Here is a 26054-nt window from a genome sequence, read left to right as displayed (position 1 = left end):
TTGCTGAATGTCTATAGAGAGCAAACAGTGGATGTGAGCACAGTGAGGCGGTGGCTGATGCATTTTAGCAATGGCAACAGCGACAGTGGGTCACCTCCGCTGGTATAGATTTTCATAAACGCAGCATGCAGGCTCTTATTCATTGCTGGTGAAAATGCATTGCTCTTGGTGTTGACTACGTTGAAAAAATACTGTTTCGTAGCTGAGAATTTGCTCTGTGTTATTATAATCTTTGAATCTGTTGTAGTTCTCGTGGAAATAATTAGAAGGCATTACTTTCGGAGCAGCCTATTAAAAATAGCAGACTTAAGTTGTTTCTGTGACACAATTTTCTGCAGAGTACCAAAGAGAACACGGTATACGTTTACAATTTACAGGAGGATAGACCTGATGGTCTGAAGAGAATAAGCTGTGATCATGACATTTTTTCTTAAAAATCAGACTTCTATATATTGCTGGCTTGGCTGTTCAGACTAGCTGAGTGATTTCCATGTTAAAATTAAAAATGAAATCAGTCAATAGCATCCTTTATGATAATAAGTAAAATAAGATACTTTTAGGACGTTCTCCCCCTATTTTCTCTATGTAGGTCAGTCCAAAGTAATGCCTCCTACTTATTTCCATGAAAACCACAACAGATACAAAGAACACAATTAGACTATCTCACATAGCAAATTCTCAACTGCAAAACACCATTTTTCCACACAGTCACAATCATTTCTGTACATCACACTTGTAAACATCTATACCAGTGGAGGCGACACATCATCACTGTTGCTACTGTTGACATGAAGCAGCCACAGCCTTGCTGTGCTCATATCCACTGTTTGTTCTCCAAGCACCAATGACTGCCAGTGGGTGCTGTCTTTTCTGTATGGAGGAATTCAATTCCATCTCTTTGCTTCATCTGTACTTCCATGTGGAATGCCATTCTGTCAGACTGCCCCTCTGCTGTCATCTGTCACACAGCAACAACACGTAATGGAAATATTGGTGGAAAGGTTTGACTTTACTGCCATACCACCAACATTCACCTCTCACATTGTTGGCAAACATAATAAAGTAGGACACATTCCTTCCAGATCAGCCTTCATATACAACAAATAAAACGTATAATGCTCAGACTCATGGAGTGAGCTACTCTTGTGATCAGCATCACTAACTGAAGGCTGCATGAGAAAAAACAACCCAACTTCTAAACATTTTAGCATACAGGTTAGTAGACAACCACAGAGAAAAGTAATGCTCTCTGAATGAACACAATATGCACTTCTGCTGTGTTTTTGCTTTTCTTAAGTGGTTAAGATCATGGGCACACTATCTACTTGAGAACAATGCAGGAAAGCTTTGTTCTCTGATGTTCTATAATGCACCTCCATTGCATTATTTTCTTCACCTTCTGAAGCTCCACACAGCACCAAACGTGAGGACTCTAGCATATTCTAACAGTTCTAACTCTAAAATTCCTAAAAACAAATCCATCAAAAAACTTTAGTTGTAGTCCTAATAGCAACAATATATTTAAAAAGCAAAGTTGAAGACAAAAGACTGAGAAAGTCTTAGTATCAGAAAATAATAAGTGACAAAAGTGAAATCCCTCATAAGAGAATTTTTAGCAATCTTTCATGTGATCCCTTTCTCCTCTACTCTTTCTTCCATACATTTAATCATCTGTTAGTAGAAATTTTTGTGGAATAGCTTGTCAAAAAGATATACTGAGGATGATCATGTTTTCACAGAAGCACTGTTAATAATGCATGAAGAAACGAAAAATATTTAGTTGCAATTTTCTAATCTTTTTAGCAAAATATCTGCTAATCTCTTGTTTCATATACAATACTTGGGTTGAAACAAGATCTCTAACCCAAATCCCTTCTACATTATCAAGACAATTACTAATATTAGAAAACTGCTTCTCTAACCTATTCCATGTTCTGTGTCACTTCTCCCTTTTGAAAAGGAACAGTTTCTTCTTACATTTAACAGCTTTGTTTCTTACTGGAACAATCCCTTATGTAAGTGATCATGCTTACCAGATAAGAATGGACTTATGAAGGGCAAGTCATGTATAAGCTGACAGTCCTCTAACAGCAAGATGATCAGGTTTGGGGACAACAGGAGTGCATTGTATACTGTTTACCTCAAGTAAAGCTTTTAACACTGATGAAGAACAGGCTAAACAGCTGGCTGAACTGTTGGGCTCAGAAGGTGGTAATCAGTGGCACTAAGTCCAGGTGTCACCAGCAGTGTGCTCCAAGGGTTAGTACAGCAACAAGTATTGTGTAAAAACTTCATTATTTGAATGACAATTCAGTGTCAGTAAGTTTGCAGATAACACAAAATTGGGAAGAACTGTTGATACAGAAGATTTTTGTGCAGCCTTTCAAGAGGACTTTGACAGGCTGCAGAAACAAGCCAACAGGAATTTCATGAAGGTCATCAAAGGTAAGTGCAAAGTTCTGCTCCTTAGTAAGAATAACCCCATGCACCAGCACAGGCTTGAAGCCAAGTGGCTGGAAAGCAGCTTTGCAGAAAAGGAGCTGTGCATCCTGGAAGACACCTGCCATAGGCTGGAACTAGATGCTCTTAGCATTACCCTTCCAACCCAAACCATTGTATGAACTGTCAGTGCATCCACACAGCAAAGAAGGTCAACAGCATCCTGGCCTTCATCAGAAAAACACTGCCAGAAAGCTGAGGGATGGTGACTACTACCTTTTACGTAGCCCTGGTGATTCTCTTCTAGAGTATTGCATGAAATTATGTGCTCCCCAGGATGAGAGAGACAAGGACTTCGTAGAACAAGTGGAAATTTCAGATGGGAAGGAGTAAAGAAGATAAGGGCTGGCTCTTTTCCATTTTCTCAAGAGAACACATAAATAATAATGGGTAAAAATACAGAAAAAATACAAAAAAAAAATTTATATTTTAAGAAAAAGTTATTTTACAATGGAGATGATCAAAGATACTCAAAATTCAATGAGACGATGTTGGACAACCCACTATAGCTGTTGCTGCTCTGAGTTGAGAGGCTGGACTAGATGATCTCCAGAGGTGCCTCCTGATCTCAACTATTCTGTACTTCAGTAATATGATTTATCAGAAGCTTTAAAGGTTTTTCCTCAAATGAACTGCATTCAGCAGATATTTATACATCAGCAATAGACTATCTTCTTGGTTTTGGATTGGTGGTGTGTACAGAGGGAGGTTGGTTTTTTGTGTCTGAAAGCATCATGTGAACTTAATGTATTTGATAGCATGATCTTAAAATAATCACCCTCAAAAATACTCAAAACTCATATTATACATACACATACAACTACATATATTGAGATTAGTTAAAGCATGAGATTTTAAATATAGTGGACTTTTTACATTCATTCATGTTAACAACTGAAGTGAATAAAAAGTAGAAATAAGTCCTTTCAATGAAAAAGTTCTGGTAAATATTAAGAACCAAAGGCTTACAAGACAAATTAATGTAGCAATATACATAAAAAATTATAAGGTAAAATTCAAACTTCTATACATAGGATATCAACTAAGCCTTATAAATTACACCAGTTTTGTTTTACCTCTGATAACTGCTGGAACACTGGAGATTGCGCCACGAAGTTACTTAAAATTGATACTATATAGAGCCAAATGGCTCATTCCCTTCAGATGATAAATTTATACTCATGGTGTTGCAGAACGCAGTGACAAACTTCAGAGACAGTAAGCAATTACAAGCCTGAGCATTTTACATACATGGTAGCAGTGTCTTTTACCACCGTACCTAGACACTGGCACAGAACTGGCTTAGAGTATTCGTTTGTGACTGCCTCCTATCCTCTTCAGCTGTCTTTATCACTCCTGCCCTGAAATAGCACTAGTGTTAATGTAGTCAGATCAAAAATTTAATAAAGATTAAAACTAACACAAAAGAAAAAGACTGCATGGATGCATGAGTAGCAGCCTGCATAAAACTGGTGAGAAAAGGGCAAGGCTACCCTCTTCAGTTTCTGAAGTGATTCTCTCCTAACCAATCAATCACACTTATTTAGTATGCTTCATTTTATACTGAAGAAACTTTCATATTATGCCCTTCATATTTCCATCTACTGAAGTTAAAATTCTAGCTACTCTATAGGAACCACAATATTTTTTTTTTTTATTCACTTACCCACATAAATACTTCCGGAGTTTTCAAAGAAATTATTTGAAATTAGATTGCAGAATGAAAGCAGAGTGCACAGTCTCTCATAGAACACAGTCACTAACAAAAAGTCCAAAGAACCAAGAACTTCTGGCTCACTATAATATCTGAACGTCTTATGGGGGGGGGGGAGGGGGTGACATTTTTTTTTAACTTAAGTTTTCTAATATGTCCATAGGTAATGATTGAGCTGCATCCCTCTAAAAGTATTTAACTTACACTTCATTATTTTGCACTTAGCTATTCTCCAACAACGCCTTCTAGAGAACAGCTTAATCATACAGATTAAGGTTTATGTCATTATTAGGAATTTTATTCTCATTAAAGAAACCTTGCAACATAATTTTCCATACAATTAATGGAGAGCAAAATATCTCCCATTCTGTTTCTGCAAGCTTCTGAACTCTGCCACATCCCCAGCCTCCATTAACACCTTCACCTCTATTCTCACACATTAATGGAATGTAATTATTTGTAAGAACTAAAGATGAGACTGATTTTTCTTTGGAAAGTAAACTTAATTTGCTTTTTCTTATAGTGCTGATGTACACTTTAAAGTAAGAAAACTAAAGCAATCCTACACTCAACCTAGGAATTTTAAAAATCACCTCTTAAATTTTCAGAGTGACTCAGACTAGAAAAAGGGATGTTTCAAAACCAGCTGCAGCATGTAAAGAAAATAAGCATGAGAGGCTGCAAGGAGAATATCAGCAATGGGCTTTGATGAAATCTGGCTTGGGTCACTGAAAAGAAAACAGAGGCAGATGCTAGGCTGCCCAGCCCAGGTCACTGCAGGGAGAACAGCTGCTTGTGCAAGTCTTGCCCAGGACACAGCATTGGTGCCTAACTCCACTGTGCAATTTTTGAAAAATATACCTGATGGTTTTAATGAGAGAAAAGTTACGAATCAGATGATTTTTTTGTGTGTGTGTGTGTGGGAGGAGCTATGACAAATTGATTCATTTATTTAGTTTTAATACTTATTCTCTTTTTATGCACAGCTGCACAATCAAGAAAAGGTATAAATGCTGACTGACTATGCAGACTTAAACATCAAGAAGAAATAAGAACTTCTGAAGTGCTCTAACAAGTTATCAATATTTTAATAGATCTTAAAAGCTATTTTATATTAGTGCAGACACTATTGGGACCATTGGGTCTAGATTCACTCCATATTAACTGAAGTATATTTTAAGACATTTCATTTCTACATTCATATGGGGTCAGTGGAGAAAGTGTCCTCTGATCATCTCTCTATCCACGATCACTATTAGCAAACTCCTTGTTATAACCCACCAGCTAATACTGGAATGAGCTTTAAGTTCTTCATCTATGCGAAACAATTATTACAGTCTCAACCACAATAATCTTAGGACTACATTACAGAAAACTGAATTCGCATTACAAATCCTGGTAAGCAGAAAAGAGTTTTTAAAGTAAATTTTTCCATGATTGCCCAAATCCCCATTTCATGACTCATGCATTCCTTCCAAGCATATTATTCATCACTCCTTTTCACGAAGGCAAGAAATTATAAGTGATTACTATCTTGATTTGTCTGAGCACAGAAAAAAAAGTCTTTAGAATGCATGGACAACTCTACTCAATAGATTAGCTACTTATACCAATATGTTTCACTGAAACCCCACAATGTGCATTTTTCATTCAGTTTTACTAGCAGTTAAAAGAAGGAACTGAATGCACATACATACAATATGAGTCTACGAACAAGTGTTAAGGGTAGTGCTGTAGATTTTAAGTGATTTCTGAGGAACAAGGCATGTTCTTCCAGTTGTTATCAAAATATACTTCTCATTTGTTCCTTTCACTTTCCATTCACTTTCCACTCTAGGTTGTGCAGATTTTCATTAAGAGTAAGTAGGAATAGCAAATCAAATAAAATATGAAATGTCTAAAGGTAACACTTATAAATTGTAAATTCAGATATTTCAACCTGAAATGAGCTTTATATTTTGAACATATTAAAAAAAATACATAACTTAGACATGTCACGGTGAGGAGTTGCATGGTATAAAATCAAAATCAGTTCTGCATAGTAACAGAAAAAAATAAAATTTATCTTGTTAAATAATTGCAACAGTTTCATCTGTCGGCTTCAACAGAAAACTTACAAATTAACTTTCTAGATCCCCCGTACACACAAACTACAGTCAATAGACAATTGTAGTTCCAAAAGAATTAGCTGCTTACTTGAACTGACGTATCATATGAAATCTGCAGTAAGGCATATGTTACAAAATTTAAGCTTTAATGTATTAATTTAAAGAAGCTCATGATTTGTTAATCAAATGTTAGAATTTATACGAACATGATAAAATGGAAGAATCTCAGATATCCAAGTTCTTTGACAGCTCTGGTTAACTGAAAAATGGAGAAAAAAGAAAATCAAACAAACAAAACACCTCTCCAATATTTCTGCTGTTTTCACAGCTACTGGAAAAAGTGAAGAACATTAAATCCAACTCTAACCTTATGTCAAAGGTAAGAGCCTGGGATAAAGAAAATAGTCTAAAATCGGTGTTTACTAAATATAAATGCTGTAAGAAGTCACATTCATCAACTACAGTGTCACTATCAGCTTGTCGGAAGTTACACTCAAATGTTTACAAGATCAGAATTTCAGCTGAAAGGAACAACATGTTTCAGGAGAGAAAAGTCACCACACAAATCATAGCCTTCTTCACTAAACCTCTTGCTTCTTTCCCTACATTTCTGACAAGATGTTAGAGGCTCTTTCTAATGGGCATCTTTACCTACACATGGCAGAACAGAATATCCTGGTGGTGTTTCATGTGTGTGCTAACTTTATACAAAAAAAGGGAAGCTATTTTAGCAAAATTGATTTATATCTACTTTCAGCACTGGGGCAGAATGAAGAAGTAGGAGATGCACAAACAAGAGAAAGCTATTCTGATTCCTATTCTATTAGCAAGCTGGATCTGAGGTAGAAGAGCATTGCTAGTATAAATAAGCTAAAACAGTACTCCTGACATGGGCTTTATCTAATACACTAAAGCATATTTCAGTCAGGAAAAGAATCATCAAAAACTCTGGATTTGAGGTGGAAAAACTATCCTCTCATTCTAAAGTTTGGACACTATCCATTTCCTTCAGTTAACATGTATTTGAAAAAATCAACTGAAGGTTGCTTTGTTTAACCATTTAGACAAATTTTTACTAGCTTTACTGAAAAATAAATTCTTATGAGATCGTCTTCCCCCCCTCCCACTGGAAGAAGAGGTGCTCCCTCTCCAGAAAAAACACCAGGTATCATAATGACCTAATGTCAGGCGGCCTTTAGAAAATCACAGAGGAAAAAAGAGCGAAGCAATAGGGAAGATAACGTAAAACCCAAAAAAATCACAACACAACTTACATTACGAAAACCTGAGAACACATGATTTGCTCAAAATGATAAAAGAATGAAAAATTGCAAATAAAAAAATATATGTGTGTAGATTGTAATAAAACTGCTTACTACTGAAAATCATCCATAAAACAGGCTGGTGGGGTTCAATAGTAAAGCTAAAATTCATGATTCACTGTACAAGTGTTGAACCATGAAACCGCACTAACGCTCTTTCAGATGAAAAAAGAAAACCAAAAGAAAACGCAAGATCTACCCTATATAGTGAAAGATATTTATAAGAATGTAGAAATATGTAAAGAGCAGGATATTTTAATAATATAATAGAATGATTCATCTCCGCTATTGCTCACAGATGTCCAACACAAAAGAGCCTGTGCTTCTCAAAAAAAACACTACTGCTACCAATATTATATCCATAAGTTCTTATCATCATGCTATTGCTTCCCACGGTTATACTATTTCCTCTTAAATTCACATCTTTTTGCAGCTCCATTTTGGCCATGATACAGAAGGCAATACTGGACCCCACATTGTCATTTTCTTCCTGGCTGTATCGTATGCTCTTTCAGACATTCACTTTCTAAGCATCACAATAAAGGCTTTTTTTTTTTTTTTTTGAAACAAAATTTCTACTAGATTTCTGTTGTTTTGGGGTTTTTCTGTTTTTTTTGTTTCTTTTTTAAACTCAAGTCTTACTATGATCCACATTTTATCTGAACTTATATTTTAAATAGTTTATCTCTTTAGAACATTGTATTTTCATCACTGTCAACTCTCATCAGTGATGCATCCTTCACTGCAGACTTCCACAAAGCACTGCAAAACAGTTCTCCTGCAAAGTGAAACAGGATATGAATATTTGTTTTACAAAGCTAACGTGTGTTTAGTTACAAATACCAGAGTATTTCTCCAGTTATTTCCTCCCAAGGCCTTCTTTTTCTTGCTTGTAAGAATTTGAGAGTGCTGATCCCTATTCTGTGGTATGCTAGCATCATTAGGATGACAAAATCAAGTCTTATTGTGGCAAGAAGAAGTATCATTTAGTGTCAACAACTGCAGTGTCACACTGCTATTGATTTGAATTCCTCCTTGCCTCACGGGTGAAATAACAAGCTCCTACACACAGACTCTTTAAGCATACCAATAGAGGACAGAGGCAAGAAAAATACTAAAAATGGATATATTAAAGATACAACAGGAAATATATGACTCATGAGATGTAAATTCTTTTATCTGTATGGAATAAATTGAAGAAGAGCTTAATATGGCTGCTACAATTTCTATGGAGTTAAATTAGAACAGAAATACACCTATCAATAATACTACCAGATTTAGGCTTTCTAATCATTTTCTAGATGTTCAGCATCCTCTGTGAAACAATTTAGCTTCATTTTCTTGTTCTAACACATGACTAGTCAGATTTTTAAAATGACACCTTTTTTTAGCACCTCAGTTGGTCATTTCAGTTTAAGGCAAGGAAGTGACTGAGCACAGTGCCTAAATGATCCTTCCACATTACTTGCAGGATGTCTTCAAAACAAAGCTAAGAAACTGTCAACATGGGTAGGCTCACACTTCTATTCCTGAATAGTTCTGAATTTTCCAGACAAAAATCCATACTTTTCTTCTTAAAAGATATACGAAAAAAATCCCACTTAGACCTGCAACAGCATATAAATATCACTCTGCACATTATTTGTTCTCTCTGAAAAACTTAAAGGTGTGCCTCTAAGCAAATCTGAAAATCAGAAAATGTTGTAGAAATAGTACTTATACTGCCTTATTGAACCAACAATTTAAAATAATATCAAACACAAAGCACCAAGGTCTAAATGCTAGAACCCCACAGTTTATGTCTTAAAACATGAACAACAGTAATATTCAAGGCAAAAAAAAGAACATATCAAGATAAAGTATTTTTAAAAATATTGTAGCATAGGGAAAAAAAAAATAGTACTTTCATACCACATCCAGAAGATGGGAGAGGTGTGAAAGAAATCTCTTGTTTAATGTGACCTTTGGCTGTACTTTCACTTGTCATCATTATGTATAGAAGCTGCGTTATATTGCCCTATAACTGTAGTAGCATGTATTTCAGAAAATGTTTCATACTCTAAGAAACTGATGGCAGAATGCACGCACTGACAGCACTTACCTTTGTAATTGCTGATAATGGGTCTTATGGTACAATAAGACCTCATTTACATAAGGAAATAAGAGCGATTGTACAAAATTTCATACAGCATGTTACAAAACAGTATACGTTCAGGAACTCCCTTGGAGTCCTCAACTTCATTCAATACATTCACATAAAGTGAAAAATAAGTTTCACATTGGAACGCTGCCCCTAATGATGACAATACTCAGGGCTTTGTTACTGTGTACAAAGCAAAAAAACCTGCATTGTTATGATCTCTATACTTGACTTCTCCTAACATATGTAATTACAAAAATATTTCTGGAAAGCAAATGAATTTGAAATTCAAATAAGATTAATAGAACAAATGCAACAAATTTATGTTCTATAAAATGGTAGCAAACTATAGAATAAAAATCACTAGCTATCATTATCTAAAGCTGTTCATCTAACACTGTAGAGAGAAAAACCATTGATACATACTGTACACACATTTTTATCCACGTACATAAATCAAAGGAAACAGCTTCCTTTAAGGCAAGCATATGAAGATACTAAAGCAAGATACAAATTAAATATTCATACATTCAATATTTCAAAATAAGGAATTTGGATATACACATGCATAATTTAAGTTCTATAGTGAAACCTGTCTACAGAGGCCATTTCTACTGTATTTCAACAGCACTGAAACTTGAAATGTACAATGCAGCCTTCCCAAGCTGTGTTAAAACTTTAAAGTACATAGTAATTCATTTCAAGCACCAAACATAGAATAAAGGCCATGTTGTGCACACGGCTCTTTTCCACCAGAACTATAGCTTTGCCCAATTCATTGCAGCTCTTCCAGCTCTATAAGCAGGACTGTCAGTCACTGCGCTTTCCTACAAGTTAGCTTCAGGCTGCCAAAAGTTAGTCACCGGGAACTGAGCAGGTAACTAAGCAGGCAACTTCAGGTAAGAATCTCACAGTTTCAGAGGAAAACCACATCAGGCAGCAATCTGAGACCAATTATCATCTGAGGCACCTGTTTTAGACGACAGAGCTCACATGCAGCCTGAAATCAGGCCCTGATTCTGGTTTCATACGTTTAACTCAGGCCTCTTCAGAGAAAATGAAGAGAGCTCAAGCACTGGCTAAAGAAAGCAATGCAAAACTGGCTCCACAACTAAATTTGTGCACTAAGAATGATTCTTTGCATGTAAGCTACTGACAGGTTCTGTGTTCATGACAACATAGCGATCCTAAGTTTTCAGAGCTTGTAAATTCCTATGTGCGTTAATCATACCATGGGTCAAAAAACAAGCAAATAAATACTACCCATCTTCCCTCCTGTACAAAAATCTTCTTCAGTATGTGTGCAAAGATACCATCCATCCTTCCCCACGTACTTAAAACCTGGCCAGAAGAATGTCTCCATACAAGTTATTATTGTGATTATATTATTTTCTTATTAGAAGTTAAATGTTTCAGTTTAAATATCAAGAGGCTCATTTAAAAAGCATCCATTTTATTTGCACAGAAATACGTCAAGTGAACTTTAAGAATAATTAATCAGTACTTAATAACGGGGAAAAAAGAACAGCTCTGTTTCTACATATTTTAAGTAAATGTTTATCTTTGCTCCTTAAAGGTCACTCATTTGATCTTGAGACATCAATGAAATAACATGAGCAAAAGCTAAGTAAGTTAAAAAAAAGATATTAAGCAATGTTGCACTAAATAAAATTAGTATCTACATGGTAAATTACTTCATTGAAAACCATCTACAGATTCTGCAAAGAATACACTTTTGCCTTAGAGCTAGTACTTTAATTTTCAAGAACCAAGCAAAAAAAAAAATCAAAACTAGTCAGTAACAATGCAGCGTTGAAAAGCAATAAACTCAAAATTAAGTTATAAATAATTTAAAGCATGTCATGAAGATGTATTAATAATTCATCAGATAAATAATTTACTAAATAATCAAATAAATAAATAATGAAATACATAAATAAATCAGCAAATAAATAATTCTGCAAAATAACCTAAACAATAAGTCACTAAAACAAATGACAAACCTACAAAACTACAATGATTTTCTAAATTCTGATAGTTTTAAATAAACAAATGTATATAAACTAGATCAATCTTTGGTAGCTAGAGAAATAGTTTTCATTGTTATTGGTAAATTTCTGATTACACTGCACAAGGATACAATTTTAGATTTTACAAGAATGCAGTTTTTTACTTGTAAATTATTAACACGATTGCTACAGTATATCCTGCTCTGTATTTTACAAGTAGTTGCCTTATGTAGCTCACTTCCCCACCCCCCACCAAAAAGAAAAAAAAATCTCTTTACAACATTCTTAATTCAAGTTTGCTTGTTTGTTTTCCTGGGTGCAGTACTTACAATACTGCAATAGCCTTCTTGGTGGTTGTCTTACTATCTTCTGCAAACCTTCAGAAGTTTTGCTGCAGGGGGAAAACAAGTAGAATAACCTTAATTATTACAGATGGTATCTCATTCATTAGTGGATGACAACATTTTATTTGAAAGCACAAGAAAAGCTGTTTTATAATTCTACAAAGCATCTTAATGTGAAACAACCATTACAGTTTGCAGACTACCAAAAGTTTTTAGAAGTCTTTGGTGGAACGAGTTCAAGCAGACTGAGGCCTGTTTCTTGTATTTAAGCTGACACACAATCTGTGCAAACTGGCACTAATTCAGATATAAAGACAAACCACGAGAAGGACAAAATACTTGGCTGACATCTAATGTTATTCTTGATTTTGGAAGTTCAGAGTCCTTGAACGAACACAATGAGACCATTTCCTCTACATTCACAATTTAATTAGAACTCTGCACTCCAAAGCCAACACTCATACCACAAAGGTCAAAATCCCCTCATCTCTTGAATCAGCTTTCATTCTTCATTTACAGCAATGAATACTACCGACAATCACTACAGTTTCTTTTAAAGTGGTACTCTGTAAATAGAGTATTTGAAGAAATGTGCCAGAAATGTAATCACATTATCAATTTTTATCCATTCTGTCAAAAATCATTTATTTGCTTCCTTCTGTAATACACATTACAGGAATGCTAGACAGTTTTGTAAGTTATCCAGTGACGTGGATTCTTGATCTCTGTACAAGACTACTAAATGAATAAATACATAAAGCCTGAGGTTACTGAACAACTATATGTTGTACACACATATGTTGCTCTGAAAGTAATGCCTTCTATCAATTTCCATGGAAAGTATAACAGATACAAGGAGTATAATAACACCATTTGCTAAAAGTACATTCTTAGCTACAAAACACCGTTTTTCAACATAGTCACTGTTAGCTATGCATTTTCAGCAGCCATGAACAAGAGCCTGTGTGTTGTGCTTGTAAAAATCAGCACCAGTGGAGGTGATCCACTGTCACTGTTGCCTCTGCTGAATCCAGCAAGAGTCAGCTAATGTCAGTTAGTTGGGCACCATTTTTTCCATATAGAAGACCCAATTCCACACATCTGTTTCATACACACTTCCATGTCAGGTGCCATTTTGTCAGAGTGCCCCTCTGCTGCCATTAGTCACACAGCAACAACATGGAATGGAATACTGGAGGGAAGATTCAACTTCTACCGCCATACCAGCAACACCTGCCTTGGACGTAGTGGGCCAACATATTAAAGCAGAAGGCATTACTTTCAGAGCATCTCTCATATACGTGGTTTCTCATCAGTCGGTTCAAAGCAAATCATAAGCAGCATTGTTTCTGCTGATAAAATCTCTAACAGCTGATGCTGTTGCTGTACTTCAGCATTCAAAAGCATAAAGGATAATTTACTCTTAAAATTACCTAGACACGTTATATTTAACAAGTCTCAAATTCTCTTTAGGGATTATAATAAGGAAACACTTTGCTTAATCATAAATTTTATATTTATCTTGGCTAAACACTCTCCTTTGGATAGACTGCCATGTTTTGTCAAGAAAAATCAACACAGTGGAAATGAAGTACTTGTTCTGTTGTGTGGTCATTCAAAGGAGTATGTAGAAGTAATGTAAATGTGCACCAGTGCTGCTGATAATTTCACGCTCTCATACACTCGTTTCAATTTGCTTTAAAAAGGACTATTCCTCCTGGCTAAATATAGTCATTGTGAAAAAGCATACCTCCCCTTTGAGTTAATAATATTGCTAGCCCCAAAACACAAGAGTACAAAAAACTTCTGTATTTTAAGCAATCTGAGAGGCCTTTTTCAGACAGTATGCTTTTTTCAAAAGTAGGAAAAATCTTTTAGTCCTCAGATTTCTGTTCAAGAATGACAATTCATTCCCGCTCCATACCTGTCAAATCCATCCTCTTTCTGCACACATCTAACATATCCCAATTCCTCCTTTTTTAAATTATAGATTGCTGTAAAAGTAGTATATTCCTTCATACATTAAAAAATTGTCAGGATTACTGGGACACAGGATGGCTCAGTGGTGATCTGAGATTATTCCATAATCACACTTCCTGAAGGAAGTATCACAGAACCATACATCACCTTCATTCATTTGCAGCTTGGCAGCCTCTGGTAACAAAAGTGATTTTTCACTAATGCTTTTTAGCTCTACTGCAACTGCTCTTACTGTCAACAATGTCTTTAAGCACTTCTTTTTCCCTTAAAGTTTCTCCTAGTTTTCAATTAGTTTCATGTTTAATTTGGGCTTTTAATGTGTGGTTCCAGAACTGACCTTCTCAGGTAACTATTTTTGTCCGCGTTAGTATCATTGTTTTCTGTTTGAACAGACATCAAAATCATCTGATGGTAAGACACCTTAGGCAGCAGGTAAAACAACCAACAACCTGCAGCACAGCTATGTTCCTTTTGTGCAGTCAAATATAAATTCCAACCTACACAAGAGGTAAAGACAGAAAATGAGTTCAATTCCTTCTCTGTTCTGCTAGCTGGCTCCCTCCTCCTCAACCTTCACACATAACCTAAAAGTGCCTTCACTCAGCACAGCTTGCTGAGTCTTCCTTCCACTGCTCAGTGGAAGACTAAAGCAAAGTGCAGTGTCATACAGGTGGATGTTACAGCACTGGGATGTAAAATCTTTGAGATTTTACTACTTGAGAAAGTAGTGAGGTAAGTTCTGAGCCCTGTCCAGGCTAAGAAACAGTCTGCTACATGAGGGACACCATGCTGCTGGTACTGAAGGTGATGTGAGTAATAGCACAAGGAACTGAATTCTACAATATGCCCAAGAACAAACTTCAAATACTAACAATGGCCACATTATAAATAAAGCTCACAGTAAAAAGTATGGAGCAACAAAATCTGCTATCCTCTGCCTTTCAACATCACCAACAACAGAAAATGCCTTTGTTTTCAAGTGTGAATCAGATGAACAGATATTAGACATTGCTAGTTCTTCCCTTTGGGAACTAAGGAAACACATGGTAACAAAACAAAAGTTTGAAGAGAGCTTACTAAGTAATTTTAAAATTTAGGAATGAGATTTTTTTATTTATTTACATTGTGGAATAGACAAATACTGGGCAGATACACTCCAACAAAATTATAGGTACGTAAGGTACTGACCATTATATTCTGACTAATATTTCAAGGGTTGTTTTCGTGAGGTTTTTTTTTTGAATAGTCAAAAGTTACATAGGATACTCTGCATTATTCATGCAAAAAAAAAAAAAATCGACTCCACTGGATTATCATGTTTACAAAATAAATAAATCTTCTAGGCCAGAAGCTTTAATCCTCTGCCATACCCCCTCCCTTCCAGTTACTACAACTGACCAATTAAACTCAATTTACCTATTTGGGCAACTTCGTACAAGAAGACAGCTTTGTGATTCAGTACAGTATGTCATTAAAAAAAATTCTGTATCTCTATTATCTTACTGATTTTTTTTTAGCTTCTTCTAACACTCCCAGTGAAATAAAAATTTTACCTTGTTAAAACCTACAGGATGATGTTAAATCCTGAACTAGTGAATCAACTGCTATCAGTACAACAGATACCTCATTTGGCTGTTATGATCCACATTTCCTAGTTGATTTTAAGATAAAAACAAGCAGATTACTAGAAAAGGTTTATCTTAAATTCCCACATGTACAGCATGCCACATTAAATATATGCAAATCAACCTCTTTCTCCTCTATTTTTTTTTTGAGCTGACAACTCATATGACCTGAAGCCATGGTTAACGATTACAATTATTTGACTTTCATATTTATACAATCAGTCATCAGATATGCATGTTAATTGATTTCAACAGATAGTTTTGTATTCTAATGATCAACAGTAAGCGTACATTTTACCAACCTCTTGATTTATAAGAAAATAAAACTTGTATCAGTTCTCACAGTTAACCCTTCATTGGATTGATTTACATCATTCACCAAAGATTTCTCCTTAATACATTAATTGAACTAGTTCCAACTACGGGACTGTTGTTTTAACAGCAATATTTGATTTTATAACTGAAGACACTGTTCTATTGTGTTTAAAAACACAATTGCTACTCTATTTAAACAATATTCTTTACTAAACAGAAATTCTGAGACATAAATATAGTTTAAATAAATGGCCTGGACAAGAACTTTATTTACTCCACGTTTATATCATGCTATTTAAGAAACCTAAAACCATGGTCAAGAGCTCAAGAACAAGCACCTGAGCCACTAATACACTTCTAAATGAACATTTCTGATTTTTAACAGGTCTTGATTACAGACTGAAAATAGTGAGATAGATTTTAAGCGTATGATTGGATTCTGTTACTTTCTTAATGGTTATTTCCCTTAATCTCAGTCTGGCATTGCGGCAAATGCTGATAATGCAAATAAACTGTCTTCAATCTCTCACTCATTGAGAAACACTGTTCAAAGCACCTTGATTTCACGCTGAACATATAGGGAACGTTTGCGGGCCTGCAGAAATCAGAAACCCATTGCAACCTAATTGCTTTCCCACTTATCATGCCACATCTCAAGGCAGAAAGCATCTGATTCTTTTGTACAATACAGTACTAGTGCTCCACCTAGAAGACTAATTAGAATGTTTATACTTACAGTCAAGGTAGACGTTAAAATAAATAGGGATGAAGTTACAGTTGTATGTAAAACTTCAATATAAACAACCAGACGTATAGTTAACAGATGTACAGTTAACAGAATAAGCAGTTCAAATAGCACCTGTATAGAAGCATACTTAACAGAATAAACAGTTCAAAGTAGTATGGTAGGCAGGATGTATAACTAAAAAGATTATCACCGTGGAAGGGAATAATGAAAAATAGATGAAACGCTCATCTGTGTCCCAGGCTTGCAGTGGAAAAACTCCAAAGGGAGCAATCTCCAGAAAGAGATCCTTCCCAAGCGGCAGTCAGCCCTTAAATGAAGTCTAGGAGAGATGGAACCAGAGTCCACCCATTCTGGTCACACAGGTGAATTGCCTTCACCTGTGCTCCCATGGCTGACAGTGCCTGCCTCAAGTCAATCAGTGGTTCAGGCCACGATTCAACAGTTCCCACACACCAGAACAAAAAAAGTAATAAATAAAAGCTATGACTAATACATTGACGTTAAAATCTATTTCAGATGTATTCTGTAAAGACCCTAAAAACTTTGAAATAAATGTAATTTCTAGTTTCTAAAAATGCTTGTTGTCTACCAATTCTCTTAAAAATTGACAGTGTTAAAAATTACAGCTATGGAGAAAAATCAGGAAAATTTAACAACTGCAAATGGGTTGACCGAACAAAAGCAGCTCTAGTCTGACTCACAAATACAGCATATTTATTTAAGCTAGAATTAATACCAAAATTTTCACAAGTTGCCTGAACTTATAGTGAGGAGGGAAAAATATGAAAAAAGTCTGAAAATAGCAAAATCCTGTTGTTTACAGCTTACTGCTAAATCTTAACAATGCTCAATGATTAGAAGCAGCATTTGACTAACAATATTCAGTATATTAATCAAAAACCAAGGGAAACAAGAAGCAGAAAGAAAACTGCTGGTGCCTTCTGATGACAACGTTCACATGAAGAAATGAGGTTACAGTAAATTCCACAGTTAAAGTTTAAAATAAGTTGCAAGATGACCAAATTCGTTCTGGGAAATGAGAAAAAGTGGCTAGAAAATATTCAAATGTAAAGACAAACAGCAGTGGTGATTCAGTGACAGCATGCCACCACCCAAACCACTAAGGCCTGCTTGGATCACTGAAACTCATAAGGAGATCAAGAGAAAGGGAACTGGGAAAAAAAATCCAGAAGCTCTATACAGTAAGATGTTCTTCTGCACTATTTTACAAGTAGGAAATTAACACATAGATAGGTAATAAGTGTAACACGATTAGGTAGGTGAATTCAGTGCAACTACAAAAACATTAGTACTTTAGTATAACTACTTTTTAGCCTAGGGATAGCAACTCCTTCAAAACTCAGAATTTCAAATACTATTTTCTTCTTTCAGAAGAAATTTAAAGAAGCTGGGGCTGGGAGTTAGCATATCGGTTAAGAATGTTTTGTAACCAACATTTTCTATCATTTCAGGTCCTTGAAGAGCAAAATGTTTCTACACACTACTTGTTAGAGGAAAATGCTACATTTTTTTATAGAACTGGATTAAAAATTATGGAATTTGAACAAAATCTGAAGGTTCTCAGAAAAGAGATAGAGAGGAAAAGGTTAAAACCTGGAAGATCAACATGAACTTCAACATGAACTCAAACAGATACAACTTGCTTTGTGGATGAATATCAAGAAGCGGGAGAAAAAAAATCATCTGAATATCAGCTGTTTCACAGACATGGCACAAACTGACAGGAGACTACATTTGGTGTCCCAGCGTTTAATTGCAACTTTCCACAGGCTTTAACTATCTGCATGTAAAAGTGTTCCAGACTGACTAGAAATCATCAAGAATAAGGAGTTTGTCATTGTCACCAATACAGAAAACACAGCATTTATGATATTCGGTTTATTCCATGCAAAAAACATTTATTAATTTCGTAACTCGTGGTTACGGTGGCCATATGGCCAAGAAAACCCTAGGGATGGTGCAAGGCATGGAAAAAAAATGCAAAAAAGAAAACAAGAGGGAGTAGGAAAGATACATTGTTTATTTTTATGACAATATGGCCTAAGCCCACACAGGTTAACTTAAACTAGCTATATAAACATTTATAAACCCACAAAATAGCAAGTTTATGAAATGGGAATCCTTATATCACCTCCACAATTTTTTATTTCTACCAACACAAGAAACATTTTGCAGTCACTGTATCTCACTGCATTTTACAATGGTCACTAAATTTCACTGCGCTTGTCATCATTCATAAGAAACAGATTAATAAGAATAGCAAAACTTTGCGTGCATAAAACTGACCTACCACCCTGATGCTCCCTGTCTACAGAAAGTGGTACATAATTACTGCTTTGACATGCAACGACTCCTTATGGGATAGCCAGCAACACTGGAAGAACTATTACTTTTGACACGTAACTGGACGAAACAGTTGGGAATGGCCTCCAGTTGCACCAGGGCAGGTTCAAGGCTGGATATGAGGAAAAAGTTCTCTGAAAGCATTGTTTCTGTGCGGGAATGGGCTGTCAGGGCAGGTGGTTGAGTCGCCATCACTGGAGGTGTTCAAGAAATGTTTAGATTTTGTCCTGAGGGACATAGTTTAGGGGAGGAAATACTGGTGGTGAACAGTTGGACTGGATGATTTCGGAGGTCTTTTCCAAAATTGGTGACTCTATGACTCTATACAAATTTCAACCCTGTTAATGGATAGATGAATACAGGGAAGCTAATATAAACACCACCAACACAGAACAAAATTGCTGGGTTTTATTTTAAAAACGCTTAAGCTCGACGTTTAAACTTTAGCATTAAGGAATGATTTTATTCTGTACATTTTACATTTCTTGCCACCTGAAGCTAGAGACTCAAAAGTCAAGAACAGCGAATCTGGAATGCACAGTTATAACATCTTCCTATCTATAGCAGTTTGATTTCAACAAGCTTCTCAGGGTTTTTGCATACTGCTGAATAAATAATTTTGGAATTTACTTACTTTTCTTGAAGGCATTATTCCAGATTATTTCTTAGCCTCCTCCTCTTTGATTTAATACACCTCTTCAGATAATTTATTAATGTTTTGGATATCTCATTCATCATCCATTATTACTGGTGTCATAAATTAGAGGAACGGAACAAAGCACTGGACTATACTCTTGCCATATTCATCAATAAAATATCCACTTATGTTAGTAAGCAGTACACAAAAAAGTTGGTTTATCCTCTAGAGCTAGACCAATAACACTTCTTAACTTAAATCCTTAAGTAGATTACAGTAAGATATGTCATTACTTTAATAAAATAATAATAAAAAAAACCCTCAGAGCTTCACTATTAAAAACAAGACAACAGGAACATCTAGCCTGCAAAAGATAAAAGTACCGCCATAAATTGCTATGTTCTGCAAGGTATTCAAACAAACTAGAAGGTTTCGTGAATACCTACAACAGCACTGTATTCCATGGGGAAAAAAAAAAAAAAGACTAATCATTTACATTCTGTACATTTCGACAGGATACACAAAATAGTAGAATGAGGAGCAAAAATTTTGCTAAATGAAACTTAAAAGCATGGCATCATATCCGTAAAAATCTGTCATATTTCTTCGTAGAAGACAAGTTACCTAAATGCTGGTAAATAGGAAAAATCTCAATAGAAAGGAGACTGAAAAAGATGACTGTAAAGATTTCAGAAGATTTTCAAGATAACAACCATTAATAGCCATCTCTGTCAGTAACACATTACATAGGCATATACTATCTTATATAAATCAACTGAAGGAATACAGAATTCATGTTATTACAACATTAACAACTGAGTTTACAAGAACATTGTCTGCAATTAATTACACCTTTGAATTAAATTTGAATATTCAAAAACACACTTTCTATTACTTTAGAAGTTGATATATTTTGTACACATTTACTCGTTTCCATTCTGCTAAATAAAATCTTCCACTAAGATAAATGAATATTTTACATGATGTAACAGTACTGCACTCACCATTTTTTCTAACACTTGTAATATGACTACAATTGAGCCCGATCTAGTAATTAACGGAATTAGACACAGAAGAGTTTAAGTTCTATTAATGAAGGAAGAAAAAGACTCCATGTTAGATTTAAATTGGGCAAAACTGCTTCAGATTAGCAACTGGGCATCAGACTTATTTTGTCTTTTTAGACAGTAGAGAATGCCTAAAGAAGACAAAATAATGTCTAGAGAATGAGCTGAAGCAACAAGAATTGTTTCCAACTAAGAAGCACCTCCTTTAGTGCTAGCTTTAAAACAGTATCCTCACAACTTCTGTAGGGTGAGTACCCCGAAAGAATAGTACCCACACAAAAAAATAAAGATGGATGGTATATTTTCACGTGGTTTATCAAGATGGTATAAAAACAACCAGTAAACAAGGAAAGAATCACCTGTCACTGACAGCCGAGGCTTGCATTGAACTCCACAGGGGAGAGATCTCCAACAAGAGATCCTACCCCAATGGTGGTCAGCCCTTAAATGGGGTCTGGGAGAGGTGGAGCCAGCCTCCACCCCTTCTGGTCACACAGTGAATTGCCTTCACCTGTGCTCCTGCAGCTGACTCAATGCTCACCTCAGGTGATCAATCAGTGGCTCAGGCCATGATTCAGCAGTTCCCATACAACTTCCTTCAGGATTTTTAGTAATCGATGATTAAAAATATATACATTCCAGTACTTTTTAAAGCTAATTCAACTAAATACATAATCAGATACATATTTCATTTTCTTCATTGTGCCATGTTAATAATTGTTAGTGAAACCATTTGATGAATTCTGTATGATACTTTCCCATAGTTATAATTTTTCAATTAACAGTGGAAAGGAAAATGAAGTCCTGTGAGCTGCAGCTTTTATTTTTCTCCAGTTCAATCAACGTTTGGAACTGAAGGTAATAGCTTCTCAAACTCTAAGAGCTTGCATTCAAATAGAACCTCGTTGTTACATGACTACGAGCAGGTAGTATCCCCTTGCACTAAGGCATATGTGATTTGAGGATTCACACAAACAGGAGGAACTAATCCCTTGACCGCTTGGAATCAGCCATTTACTCTCTCACTCTCATCTCTGCTTTACTCCAAATAAAATGTGCATTGTCAGGGAAACACTGAGATTTATTCTTTCTGATGATGATTAAGACATTCACTCAGCATCTACATCCCCTATTTTCCATTTTTAGCCTCAGTGAACTTCTAATTTCTACAACAGGAAACTATGTTAGATAGGAAACTATAAATGAATCAAACACAAAATTTCTGGCAGCAGTCTATGGGCTACAAGATAATTCCCTGGTACAAGAAGAACTTCACTGAATCTAGCTTTCCATGATTCATGGGAATGCTCAAGCACCTGAGGCGGTAGCCAAAAAAATTAACTTCTAGCAACAACAACATGATTCTGCCCTGCAATTTGTTTATTTAGTGTTTCCCAATCTACTGATTTTTTCTTTTCCTTATCTTTCATTCACAGAGTGAACTCCTCTTAAGCTGTCACTGGTCATTGGAAGGGGTGAACCAATTTTCCTTCTTTTTAACCTGCTATTGTTCCTTAGGGTTTGTATCCTACTAGAAGGCACTCTCATTGCCTTCTTTACTGATAAAAATCATCTTCTGAGAAGCAAATGAAAATAAATCTTGTTTGATTCTAACACAGAACAGAAAGAACAAAGTGTTGATTTCATTATTATGTTTTCTTAAAGGTTCCAGAAGACAGCATCCCATCTTCTTTTTAACACCAGCAATGCTGAAGGCTTCAGATATTTACATAACTGCTATATAGATGTTGATTCTTAAGGGACATAGCTGTTACATTCTCTAATTGAAGACATTATGCGAGACATAAAGCCTGTCTTCTCAGCAACTCCTCTCTGAACTGGTGCTGGGCACCTATACCAATGTGTGACGGACACTGTAAAGCAAAGGGACCAGTGCAAACAAGATGTTACAAAAGGAAGGAAAATGAATGCTCACCCATCTCCAAGGATCCAGGCTCACAGGGAAAGAACTCCAAAAGGAGGGCTCACAAAAAAGAGATCCTTACTCAGTGGCAGTTAGTCCTTAAATGAGGTCTAAAAGGGGTGCAGCCTGGCTCCACCCCTTCCAGTCACACAGGAGTTTTGCCTTTACCTGTGCTCCCAGGGCTGACTGGGTCTTTCCTTCAAGTGCTCAATCAGTAGTTCAGGCTGTGACTTAGCAGTCTCCATACAGGCATATTTTTTAAGCCCCATCTATTATAATATATGTCTTATACAGTATGAGTGTGGTAATACTTGGATGGATGAGAAAAAATACAAGATCACTCTTCTAAAAGCAGAGCAGAAGAGAAAAAACCAAGCCCAAATACTCTTGGAAGAGTAGTGAAAGCAGAGAGCAGAAAGATGTATGGAGTAAAAGATCTACTAACCCTTTATTTATGTTGGTGATTAGACTACCTCCCACATTTATCAGAGGGAAAAAATGCTAAGAAGGATGTCTGAAATGCAGTGGCTAAAAGTAGTGGCTAAACGCACACTGAAGACAGAGGAGATGACATTTTAAAGCAAGCAGAGTACAGATGCCAATACTGTCAGGACTGATGATGTACCCCTCCATAAAGGGCTGAGATATTTACTTTCTCCAACACAACTACTACAAAGTAAAATATAATGATGAGGCTCGCTACAGCTATATGATCTTCTATCAAACCCTTACTGTTAAACTCAGAATCCACTGGAAACACACTACAAATTGTCTCAAAGAAATAGGGCTTGTTTACTCCTCATTACAGTGTCAGTGAGCCAAAGAGCTGATCTCAAACAACAAAAGCCTGACAGAAGAAAATACTGCTAGTGCTGTCACACACATGGAAGAAAGTCAAGGCTCAAATGATTGTGTTGATCTTTGACTAAAACTATAAAACTAGTCAGTTTCTTCAAAGCCAAACATAAAAACACAGCCAACAATAAGGAATCCCTGAGCTTTTTTCACAGTGATTTTTTTTCTTTTAATGTCATAAGTCTTGGATATTTTAATCAGACTAAAAAGAGTTGGCAAGACAGATGTGCATGACCCAGGCCCATAAACCATGAGCATGGTTCTCCTGACTAATCTTATTTTTCCTACTGTCACCTAAGTTCCAGTACCACAGCTTCTTTTAAATAGGTACTTAAAAGCTCTGACCAGCTGTTCATTCTTTTTTTCTTCCACTATCTCATCTGAATGATTGTTTAAATTTGTTCATTGACTAACCTCCGAAGTATTTTATTTCTCACACTGAAATTGGATTGCTACTCACAAGAGTTGACACAGATCTGAATCTAAAGTTCATTCATTAAAAGACTAACAGCCCTGTGATACATTATCACATGCTCTTAATTCAAATAAAGGTAATTAAAAATACCCACATTTTCTGTTAAAAAATTATCCTTAGTTATCCTTCCCAAATTCCTGATTCACAGCATTAACTCCACTGGCCTACATAATCCTTTCTAACCTTACTTCATTAAAAATTCTTGTGGATTTTTTTGTTTTTAAGACTACACTGACTTTCAGTATATTTCAACATATAATTTTACTGCATATTTTTAGGGTTTTCTTGAGCTTCATTCGTAATAAAAATTTGTAATAAAATTTTAACCCTTACCAAGTAAACTAATGTGAATAAGCTGCAGGCATCTGAACGAATACAGAAAATATCAGCAAAACAAAAACAAACAATTAATGAATAGAAACAGAGGTACAACGGGCAAACACTAATTTAACTTACTGGTAACACACTGTTCTTCCCACTTCTCACCTCCAGTAAATTTATCTTGCTTATCACCATATCGTTCACCTCACTTTGTTTAGCTGTGGCTCTTCCCACTACTGAAGTCAACAGTGAAGCTGCTCATGACTCATGAGTACTAATCAATTTTTAGATCCCAGAACAAACCTTAAGCAGATAGAAGCCTTGGACTTCAATATCTGACTTCAGGAATGAAGTGCTTACTCAGCAGGCATCCAGGAGGCAATGCACTATTTCACTTAATCATACTAGCACTTTAATATCCATTTTACGCAAAAAATCACAACTGGTCTAATGTTTGACATACAGCAAAAACACAGGCATCCCAAAGATATTTCCTCTGACTTGCCAGATCAATTAATTTCTTTAACAGTGACAAATACCTTCAGAAGAGCAACACAAGACAAGAAATCCTCTAAAATTATAGAAAAAGACGAAGAATGTATGCTGAGAGCAAATGAACTACATTCTAAAAACTGTCTTGAAGTAATTCTCCATACTACTACTAAAGCGGTTTTCAGTAACCTACAGTATAGCATTCAATAATTCAAAATAAACTAATTTAATTGAAATTATATGCTTTCCAGAAAGATGGCATTATTTTATTTACTATTTATGGGCTACCTATCCAGAGTACTTACCATTACAAATATTAGTTTCCTTCTAACTCTAAATTTCTACTGCTGGTGTGAGTAATACTTATTACAAAGGAAGATAGCTTAAATAATGAAATCAGTTAAAGCTCAAAATCTAAACATGAAGTCAAGTCAAACATAAACAGCAGGAATAATGCCCATGCAAGTTTTATACAGTGTACTTCCCAATCACCTGTACTTTTACTAATGTAAAATACATCAGCTTAGATAATGTAATCTTAATGTTCTTTTACATTCTTGATTATGAGGGATTACCTCCAGGATCCAAAGAGGTGCACTATGAATACAAATTTCACATGATCTTAAACTTAAAAAGAAATTTGCTGCAGTTGAGTTTTATACTCACAAGACAAGATAACACGAAGATTACATCATCCAAGGTTTACCGAGATAGTTGTGTGTTTACTTATTAGTTTGGGTCACCACTCAATAACCCTGGTTTGACATTCACCTTCCTTCAGATCCACATGCTGGACTACAGACTTCTAGAACAAAGATTCTCAGTTCACTGACTGTAAACCACAGCGAGTGAGCTAAAGAACTAAAACTAAGAAAAGTCCTCAATAAATCCAAATCTAATTTCTTTTACTCCTGCATATTTCAAAACTTTGTTGTGCTCTCATGGTCCAACTTTGAGAAGGAAAACTTTCACTTGCCCTAATAAGACACCATCTGCCATAATATTGTGTTTATCCATATCATTCACAAATGACTCACTGAAGCTAGCAATGCCAACCAAATGAATGGCCTTTAGTAAATGCAGCCTGTCTATGTGAGAATATCTGATGGATAAGT

General features: G+C 35.6%; 1 protein-coding gene across 3 annotated transcripts in view; it reads right to left on the bottom strand.

Annotated features, from left to right (window-relative positions):
- TBC1D5 (TBC1 domain family member 5) overlaps nt 1–26054 on the bottom strand; it is a 370590-nt gene that overhangs the window by 261691 nt on the left and 82845 nt on the right. The window contains exon 2 of one of the 3 annotated variants that reach the window (XM_065752698.1): nt 12122–12183. The exons of 1 other annotated variant lie outside the window; for it this stretch is intronic. The gene's annotated coding sequence lies outside the window, so the exon portion shown is untranslated. Of the gene's footprint in view, nt 1–12121; nt 12184–26054 lie in introns of those variants that run through there. One more of the 3 variants, XM_065752696.1, reaches the window with a different exon arrangement.

The sequence above is a fragment of the Cyrtonyx montezumae genome, unplaced genomic scaffold (genome assembly GCF_038088225.1).
Source record: "Cyrtonyx montezumae isolate F1298 unplaced genomic scaffold, pur_monq_1.0 scaffold_8, whole genome shotgun sequence".
Classification (NCBI taxonomy): Eukaryota; Metazoa; Chordata; class Aves; order Galliformes; family Odontophoridae; genus Cyrtonyx; species Cyrtonyx montezumae.
Note: the sequence above shows the minus strand (reverse complement) of the source record. Positions and strands in the feature narration are given on the sequence as shown.